We start from the raw sequence: 11,078 nt of genomic DNA, 5'->3' as shown, positions 1-11,078 counted from the left end.
GGTTGATACCAAAAGTTAAGAGTTTTAAATCCCTTCAGGAGAACGATTTTGAGAAAAGGGGTCGGACCTGGTCCGATGCCGGGATGGATGATACCCCGGCTACCCCTTCTCCTCCTCAAGGAGGAGGGGCGACTCATGACCACTGTAAGACAAACTCGCCCCTGAACAACGGAACCCCACTAACGACAGAACGAGAAGACCACTTTTCAAAATCCCACCGAGAATGCAAGGTTCGCGAATGTAAAATGCGTGAATGAAAATCAATCGCTTTTGAACGTGAACCCTTTATCATCAAAAAGGTCCTTGATGGTCAAGTGGACGGCGATTTTGATTTTGTCAAAAATTGCGAGATGGAAGCCTCCTTGTTAAAGTACAATACAACTCCCAGATTAAGGATTTACTTAAGCTGACGCAAATTCATGATCTTCGAGTTAAAGTAACTATTCCTATTGGCCAATACCTGTAGGGAGTAATCTTTCACAGGGATTTGAGGACGATGGAAGAAAGTGAAATTCTTGAGAGCATAAAGGACCAAGACGTAGTGGACGTTCATTGTATGACCAAGAAGGACGGGAATGTGCGAACAAAAAACGGGACTGTGTTTTTTGACCTTTGCTTCAAACAAATCCCAGCGTATCTCAACGTCGGTTATGAACGTGTTCAAGTAAGACCTTATATCCAAAAGCCAATGCATTGTAATAGATGCCAAAAATTCGGACACACCTCATTAAGATGTATTGATAAAGACTCAAGAAAATTTTGTATGCCGTAAATGTGCTGAAGCCCATGACACCATTACTTGTACTAGCCAGATTTCCAAATGTGCTAATTGTGGAGGTTCCCATCAGTCAGGATCTGCTGAGTGTAGCATCCTGAAGAAGGAAACCGAGACATTAGCATATATGAGAAAGCATGAAGTTAGTTATTCTAAAGCTAAGAGGAAAGTGGAAAGTTTGACACACAAACCCGATACTTCCTATGCTGAAGCAGTAACTAACCCCCCCTAGTGCAAGTAATGTCAGTCAACAGCTTGCAGCTAAGGATAAAGAAATTGCTGAACTTAAAAAGACCGTTTTAAAAAATTAAATATTTAAAATATATCACTTGACCAAATTGGTTGATCAAATGACTGCATCACCCAGTCTAACATCATAGGAGGATGATACTGAATCACAGTCCGGAGCGCACCTTCCCGTCCGGGCTACTCCTGTGAGGACTTCGTCTGGCTCGCGATCGGTTTCTCGTGAGAGAAGCAGATCGCAATCTGTCAGTCGTCTCCCTCACCAGGAGGTGCAGGACATGGAGGCTTCTGTCTCCAAACTATCCCGAGAGAGGTCCCCGGAGCGAGGGAGAGGAGGCGTCTCCCTCCCAAAAAAAGAAGAAAAAAACTGGTGGACAAGGCACTTCCAAACCCATAAAACGTAATCTTCGCGTCGACCATTATACAATGGAACTGTCGAAGTCTTAGATCTAAGTAAATGACCTTAAATTATTAGCCTCGTCCTATGCTCCCGATATTATAGTTCTCCAAGAAACGCACTTAACACACCTCGTCTCTAACGAGGTCGTTTCGGGTGAGGAACTACCATTTATGTCGGTAGGCTCGTGAGGGTAGGGGTGGAGGCGGAGTCGCCATGGTCCTCCACCAAAGCCTCCCTTTTACAGAAGTGACTATTGATTCTACTTTGGATTTTGTCGCATGCATAGTAAAAATTATTGGCACGTATCTGGCTATATGTTCCCTTATTGTCCACCTCATGCAGCGATAGCCTATGATGAGCTCTTTGCTCTTCAGGAACGTCTGCCACAAATAAAGTAATTTTAGCTGATTTTAATGCTCATCATACGTTATGGGGTTCCTGCGGGTGGATGGTAGGGTTGAGCAAGTAGTTAAGTATGCTTAATGAGTCTGATCTAGTCCTTCTGAAAGATGGTAGTCCGACGCGGGTGGACGATAATACCGGTAATTTGAGCTTTATTGACTTATCACTGGTCTCTTCATCAATAGCAGCCAAGTGCCTGTGGCACACCATTGACGACTCGTTGGGAAGCGATCATCTTCCTATTTTGATTAAATATTCATGCGACACAGTGAGAACGCCTTCAGCGCCTAAATTTAACGTAAAACGAGCAGACTGGGGCGCCTTCACAAAGGGGCGTCAAGCTCGAACTTGTTGGAGAAACCATTGATGATAAAATAAACAAAATTCAGAATTCGATTATAGAAGCAGCATTGCTATCCATTCCTAAAACTTCGACAGATAGCGTTAAGCATAGAGTTCCATGGTGGACACCAGATTGCCGCAGGGCGCTGTGCGACGCAATAAGGCCTACAGGCTTTTCAAAAATAACATCACAAATGAGAACTTTTGCAACTACAAACTAGCAAGAGCTAGGGCTCGTAGAGTAATAAGACAAGCAAAAAGAGACTCCTGGCGTAGCTTTGTCTCTACAATAAATAGCTCTACCAAAATATCGGAGGTTTGGTCCACTGTCAATAAAATCAATAAGAACAAAACACTTGTAAAATTAAAAACATCATTCATGAGGGAACCAATTTTGACAATCCTAAAGACATTGCTAATGTACTCGCCAGGCAGTTCTCTTACACAAGCAGCTCGGCAAACTACCATCCCGCTTTCCTGACCACCAAGGAAGCCGCTGAGCTGCAACCTATTCACTTTGCCACAGGAGATGACTTTGATTATAATAAGACCTAACAATGAATGAGCTTGTCCGAGCCTAGAAGCCTGTAGAGGAACATCCCAGGCCCCGATGAGATTCGATATGAGATGATGAAGCATCTTAATCATGATGACATGATTAAGTTGCTAGAAGTGTACAATGAAATTTGGAAAAGTCACACTTTTCCAAAATCATGGCACTTTGCCCACATCATTCCCCTATTGAAAGGAGGGGTAATCCCCGACTTGCTATCTCCTACCGCCCAATTGCGTTGACAAGTTCTTATGCAAGGTCATGGAACGAATTGTTAACAGTAGCTATTGCATTTTCTAAATTCCAGTATTTTTCTAGTTGACGAGCAGTGCGGGCTTCCGCAAGGGACGCCAAACTCTCGATCAGCTAGTAAAGCTGGACAGTCATATTCAAGAGGCCATTGCCAAAAAAGATTTTTTGATTTCAGTATTTTTAGATATAGAAAAAGCCTACGACATGACATGGCGATATGGCCTACTCAGAAAAATTTATGCTTTTGGATTACGTGGAAACTTGCCTTGTTTTATTCAAAATTTCATTTCTGACAGAACTTTTGCTGTCAAATTATTTTCCGACAATGGGCACTTTTTCGGACATTTTTGTCCAGGCAAACGGGGTCCCACAAGGAAGTGTCTTGTCACCAACATTATTTCTATGTATGATCAATGACATCTTACCAGCTCCTCCTCGGAATCTTAAATACTCACTGTACGCTGATGATTGTGCATTATGGCACTCCAGCAATAATGCAGAATTCTCAGCAAATCGTATTCAATTGGCACTGGATATGATTCATAACTGGGGCCTCCAGTGGGGTTTTAAGTTTTCCATTCAAAAGAGTATTGGGGTAATTTTTTCACGTAGGAGAAAGCCGAACATCAGGCTAACTCTAGACAACCACCCAATACCTATTCAAAATTCTGCAAAGTTTCTTGGGCTACTTTTTGATAGTAGACTCAATTGGAAAGACCACATTGGTCAGTTAAAGAATAAATGTCAAAAAGCACTTAATTTATTAAAGTGCATTTCTGGTAACAAATGGGGAGCTGATAGACAGTCTTTGCTAATGGTATATAAAAGCCCTGATTAGGTCTAAAGTAGATTATGGGTCAATCGTGTATGGTTCGGCATCGAGAACAAGTTTGAAAGGATTGGATGCTGTGCAGAATGCCTGTTTGCTGTGGGGTCTTGGAGCCCTGAAGTGCACTCGGATCGAGCGTCTTGAGGTGGAGTCAGGAGTACCTCCCCTCCGACTCAGACGCGGTCAGTTAGCCTTGAGCTATGCCGCAAAGGTGGCTCGAGTCCCGAGCCACCCTAATGGCAATAGTGGCATTAGGCCCTTTGCCACGAGACTCCACGACCTCGTCGAGAAAGTCGGTATAGATCTCTCTAACCATCGATACCCTGGTTTTAGTCAAATATAGCGCCATGGGAAACTCCCATTTTTCCATCATGGAAGCTTGGCTTCCATCAGCTAAGGCCATGGCGCCGGAGGTGGAGGTACGCCAGAGGTTCAGAGAGAAACCTTATTAAACATCTCCCTTTTTTTTCATTTATATACCGACGGCTCCAAGACAGAAGAGTGTGTGGGTGCGGGTGTATGGTCGACTGAATGTGAACTAAAGTTCAGACTGCCAAATCATACATCGATCTTTCTTGCTGAACTTTTTGCCATTGATAAAGCCATTGATTTTGCACTATCGACGACCCACGATAGAATAGTAATTTTTTCTGATTCATTAAGTTCACTTAAAGCCATTAAATCATTAGAAACCACCAAAATGAACTTCTGGGGAATATCATTCGTAAACTACATGGTGCCAATAAATCAATCAAGCTAAAATGGGTACCAGGCCACTCTGGTATCCATGGCAATGAGCAGGCTGACAAATTAGCCGGTCAAATGGCGATCTGGACCTTAGCATAGTCCGTACAGATCTCAGGTGTTTTGTGTCTCTTATAAAAGCAAAATACATCTCCTGTGGCAAAGTGAGTGGACCAGCCTCCAACTCACCCACAAAATCAAACAAAATATAGAACTGTGGGACACAGCCCACAGGAAGGAGAGAAGGGAGGAGGTGGTGTTGGCCCGCCTTAGGGTCAACAGTTCAAGATTAACCCACCTCACTCCCTACATAGAAAAGAAATACCCTCCACAATGCCCAACCTGTAATACCAACCTTACCATAGACCATATCTTAACAACATGCCCAAAATACATAACAATAGAACACCATCACAAATTACCTAAGAATGAAAAACATACTTTTTACAACATCCAACCTTCTATCAAATGATGAAAAAATAATAAGTAAAGTAATCACTTTTCTAAGGGAGACAAAACTTTATGACCTTATCTAGATTGACAGAATAAATAGGATCCATTGGCTTAATAACCTTGGCCACATGCCGCTGGTTGATAGCCAAGAAATCCAACAAAAAAAAAAAAAAAAAAGGTATATCATCTGATCTTGGGTTTTTTAAGGTTCATACCTTGTCTTTAACGATGTAGAAATAAACAAAATAAGCTTGTGCCACAAGAGCTACCCTGAAACCTGGGGCCGCTCGTCTCGCTTATCATTGTTGCTTCCGAGTTTAAGTAAGCTCAAGTAAAGTAAAAACTGCATTTACAGATCCTTTTGCACTCTCTAGTGCTTTGCTTGCACCTTAAGTGCTCTTGATTTTGCAGGTGACACGAGACTACAGTAGGCACCCCACCCCAGACCCGCAGCTTTCTTCTACACCAGGGTAGCCCTTGCGGGGTTCGACCCTTGGGTAGGGAGGCCCAGTAGCTAAGGCGTCCTTTGGGCGCACTTCTTCATTTATTCTAAATTCTTTTCCTCTCTTCATGTGACTTTCCTGAGCCTACCGGAGTTCCCTTGTGGGCTCTGGTATACCATCCTTCGCCTAGGCAAGTTCGGCGGTAAGGTGTCCTCCACATAACAGGCTTCCACTGTGGGCGTAGAGGACGGAAAGCTGCCCCACTCTCATAGTTATTGCTTTTAGGTTGATACCAAAAGTTAAGTGTTTTTGATCCCTTCAGGACTACGGCTTCGGGCCAAGGGGTTGAACATGGTCCGATACCCAGGATAAATGAGACCCCGGCTACCCTTTCTCCTTCTCAAGGAGGAGGGGCGACCCATGATCACTCTACGACCAATCCGACTCTGAACAATGGAACTCCTACTAATGACAAACCTAGAAGACCTCTTTTCAAAATCCCTACCGAGAATGCAAGGTGCGTTAAGGTTAAATGCGTGAAAATGCGTTTGAACGTGAACCCCTTTATCATCAAAAAGGTCCTTGATGGTCAAGTGGACGGCGATTTTGATTTTGACAAAAAAAAAAAAATGCGAGATGGAAGCCTCCTTGTTAAAGTACAATATAACTCCCGGGTTAAGGATTTACTTAAGCTGACGCAAATTCATGATCTCAGAGTTAAAGTAACTATTAAGGGAGTAACCTTTCACAGGGATTTGAGGACGATGGAAGAAAATGAAATTCTGAAGAGTATGAAGGACCAAGACGTAGTGGACGTTCATTGTATAACCAAGAAGGATGGGAATGTGCGAACGAAAACTGGACTTTTTTTTTTTTTTTTTTTCTTTCTTTCTTTGCTTTAATAAAATCCCCGAATATGCCAATATCGGATACGGTAATGTCCAAGTAAGACCTTATACCCAAAAGCCAATCCATTGAAATAGACGCCAAAAATTCGGACAATTCATTAAGATGTTTTGATAAAGACTCAAATTCATTTGTCGCAAATGTGCTGCAGCTCATGACATTTATGTCGGAAGGGTTGTCAGGGTAGGGGTGGAGGCGGAGTCGCCATGTACATCCACCAAAGCTTCCCTTTTACTGAAGTGACTATTGATTCTACTTTGGAGTTTGTCGCATGCAAAATAAAAATTAATGGCACGTATCTGACTATATGTTCAGTTTATTGTCTACCTGATCATACATTATGGGGTTCCCTACGGGCAGATGGTAGAGGTGAGCAAGTAGTTAAGTTGATTAATGATTCTCATCTGGTCCTTCTAAACGATGGTAGTCCGACGCGGGTGGACGATAATATGATATGTCAATAAGCTTTATTGACATATCATTGGTTTCTTCATCAATAGCAGCCAAGTGCCTGTGGCACACCGGTGATGACTCGTTGGGAAGCGATCACCTTCCTATTTTATTGAATATTCATGCGACACAACAAGAAAGCCTTCAGCGCCTAACTTGATGTAAAAAGAGCAGACTGGGTCGCCTTCGCGAGGAGCGTCAAGAGCAAACTTGTTAGAGAAACCATTGATGATAAAGTAAACAATATTCAGAATTCAATTTTAGATGCAGCAATGATTCTTCTTCTTTATGTGACATGCACGAGGGCGTCGACGATCATGCATTTCCAAACTTCTCTTTCTTGACAAGCATGAATGAGTTCACTTCCATTTGTGGTGTCAGTCCATTCTTTCACGTTGTTTAGATAGGTCATCCTCTGTCTCCCTCTTGCCCTTTTTTCCTCTACTTTTCCTGTTAGCGATAGATTTTCTATGCTGTTTCTTCTCATAACATGCCTCAAAAACGTCATTTGCAGCAATGATATCCATTCCTAAAACTTCGACAGATAGCGTTAAGCATAGAGTTCCCTGATTGCCGCAGGGCGCTGTGCCAACGCAATAGGGCCTACAGGCTTTTCAAAAATAACATCAATAACGAGAACTTTTGTTATTACAAACAAGCAAGAGCTACGGCTCATTGAATAATTAAACAAGCAAAAAGAGACTCCTGGCGGAGTTTTATCTCTACAATTAACAGCTACACCACAGTATCACAGGTTTGATCCACTGTCAATAAAAATATTTTAAAAATAATAATAATAAAAAAATGGAAATAAATAAATATAGAAATAAATAAATAAATAAATAAATATAAAAAATAATAATTAAAAAATAGAAATAAATAAAAAATCTTTGAAAATTTAAAATACTATTCATGTCGGAAACAATTTTGATTCACCTAGAGACATTGCAAATGCACTCGCCAAGCAGCTCAGGAAATTAGCATCCCGCATTCCTGACCACCAAGGAAGCGGCTGAGCTGCAACCTATTCACTTTGCCACAGGAGATGACTTTGATTACAATAAAGATCTAACCATGGATAAGCTTGTTCGAGCCCTAGAAATCTGTAGAGGAACATCCCCAGGCCCCGATGAGATTCGGTATGAGATGATAGAGCATCTTAATCATGATGCTATGATTAAGCTGCTAGAAGTGTACAATGGAATTTGGAAGAGCCACACTTTCCCAAGCTCATGGCACTTAACCCACATCATTCCCATATTGAAAGGAGGGGGAAATCCTAGAACCGCCATCTCCTACCGCCCAAAAGCGTTGACAAGTTGCTTATGCAAGGCCATGGAATGAATTGTTAACAGTAGGCTATTGCATTTTTTAAATTCCAGTAATTTGTTAGTTGACGAGCAGTGCGCCTTCCGAAAGTGACGCCAAACTCTTGATCAACCAGTAAAGCTGGACAGTCACATTCAAGAGGCAATTGCCAAAAAAAGCCTTTTTGATTTCAGTATTTTTAGATGTAGAAAAAGCCTACGACATGACATGGCGATATGGTCTACTCAGAAAACTTTATGCTTTTGGATTACGCAGAAACTTGCCTTGTTTTATTCAAAATTTCATTTATGACAGAACTTTCTCTGTCAAACTTTTTTCCGACAGTGTCATTTTTTCGGACATTTTTATCCAGGCAAACGGGGTCCCACAAAGAAGTGTCTTGTCGCCAACATTATTCCTATGTATGATCAATGACATTTTACCAGCTCCCCCTTGAAAACTTGAATACTCACTGTATGCTGATGACTGTGCATTATGGCAGTCCAGCAGTAATGCAAATTCTCGGCAATTCGCATCCAGCTGGTACTGGATATGATTCATAACTCGGACCTCCAGTGGGGTTTTATGTTTTCCATAAGAGTATTGGGGTATTTTTTCACATAGGAGGAGGCTGAACATCAGGCTAACTCTAGATAATCACCCAATACCCATTCAATATTTCTTGGTTTACTCTTTGATCGTAGACTTAATTGCAAAGACCACATTGGTCAATTAAAGAACAAATCAATCGCGTATGGCTCGGCATCAAACTCAGTTTTTAAAGATTTGGATGTTGTGCAGAATGATTGTTTACGTGTGTGTCTTGGGAAAGACGTAAACTTTATTATTGCCCAGTGTTGCTCCTATCCATGCAGGTGTCGAAAAGTGTTGGTGCAAGGACACCGCCTTGTCGATACAGCCCACAACACGACGGTGTTCCACAATTACTCGAAGCGTTAGGATATGGTCTATTGTGGACTTGCCAGGACTGAATCCAGACCGCTCCGGTCTCTGGTGTCATAGTAGGTGGTCGAAAATCCGTTTCAGAAGAGTGAGGGTGAAAATCTTGCCTGGTATACTGAGCAGTGTGATGTCATGGTAGTCACACCGATCCCCTTTCTCCTTCCAGAGAGGATGACCACGCCCCTCAACAGGTCAGGGGGTATAGAAACAGACTGCTAAATGTCAGTCAAGACTGTATGCAAGTCCCGTGCCATAGGTTCACCCCCAGCCTTTAGCAGTCCAACGGGGATATCACATATGCTTGCGGCTTGCGGTTCCTCGCGGATGGGTGGGTCCGGCACAGGTATGGTGATACCACTTGCGTCCAAACTAACTACTGGAAAGTCTACCTGGTACAGATGCTCAAAATACTCAGCCCAACATTCACAAACCCCAACATGATCTAAGTTAAGCTGTCCATCCACTGAGCGAGGAGGGCTTAGAGTTCAATTTTCTCAGAGCTTGGTAGGCAGGGCGAAGGTTATTTACCAAGAAATTGCCATCAGCCTCCTCAGCAAAGTGAAGACATATGAAATTACCTTTTCTCAACGTTCTAATGGCTCGCTTAAATTTTCGGTTTACCGTAAACCTACTCACACCACTAATTACCTTCACTTTTTCGCGAATCAGCCGTTGTGTGTTAAAGAGTCAGTGGTCTCGTCCATGTTTTGTGACAATGCATTTATTGATGGGAGCTCGACGTCATTTCATGAAACGTTTTCGAAATTAGGATATCCCCGTTTTTTTTTTTTTTTTCTTAAATTAGGCACATTCATCTGCAAGATGGAAATTTTATACCCATTCCCGTAATTCTCAACAGGATAGTGCCAGCAATACAATAATTATTCCGTATAACTCGTCCCTCGATGAAAAACGGCACATGTTTAAAGGCCCTGGAATTGACATTGTTCTTTTTTTTTTTTACATATCCGAATACATTGCGTAATATTTTGGTTAAGAACAATGCAGCTAGCGGTGTTCTTGAGACTTCTCCCGGTATTTACAGTATACCTTGTAAGGATTACGCCAAGTTTTACATTGGCGAGACCGGTAGAGCTTTTGAGAAAAGAATTACTGAACATAAACAAGGTGTTAGATTTCCAAAGAATCAAACGCGTGTTTCGTTCATTTAAATGATGAAGGTCACCAGCTTAACTGGAAAAGCGCTATATTCATTCATAAATCAGCAAATTCGTACGAAAGAAAAATGCTAGACTCTCTATTAATTAGAAAAATGCCTAATTTTGACTTGAGTCCTGGTCAATGGGGCTTAGATGGTCTTATCTCCTCGTTAGTTAGCAAAGCCTTCCCCAGACTCTTCGACCTTGACCCTCCTTGTTCGCTCTGTCTCTCTACCACTACATATTCTTGTCGAAATTCTCTCCTTGTATCCATTTTGGTTTATTCGTTTGAAGAGGAAATCGTGAAGGGTTCGAAGCGTCACGATTTACTTTCATTTCTTACTGTGGCTGTTTTTCTTTTCATCTTTGTGTACACGTTGCTGTGTTTGTGTTAATATATATATATATATATATATATATATATATATATATATATATATATATATATATATATATATATATATATATATATATATATATATATATATATATATATATATCTGTGTGTGTGTGTGTTTATTTATAATGGTATAACTATTAGAATCTTATTCTTGGCCATTTTTCATTTCATTGTGTAATCAATACAACTGTCAAAAGGATTTTTTTTTATAGAATTATAATAGATATTTGAGTAAATAATAAAAGTAAAAATGAAATAGTTTCTCCTTCAAAATCAAAGAAAACCAATATCTCGTCTGCTCTTATAAACACTATAGATGACGAAATGTACGCATGAAAGAGGATTGAAATACAACTGAGACAATATGGTTTCCCAACAACCGAAATGAAACTTATTGAAATTTTAGTTCATTTGACGCAATTATTCCTAATAATCTTTTTTTAAAAATATCG

Source organism: Penaeus monodon, chromosome 35 (assembly GCF_015228065.2).
Source record: "Penaeus monodon isolate SGIC_2016 chromosome 35, NSTDA_Pmon_1, whole genome shotgun sequence".
NCBI classification, from domain to species: domain Eukaryota; kingdom Metazoa; phylum Arthropoda; class Malacostraca; order Decapoda; family Penaeidae; genus Penaeus; species Penaeus monodon.
This window is presented reverse-complemented; position numbering follows the sequence as displayed.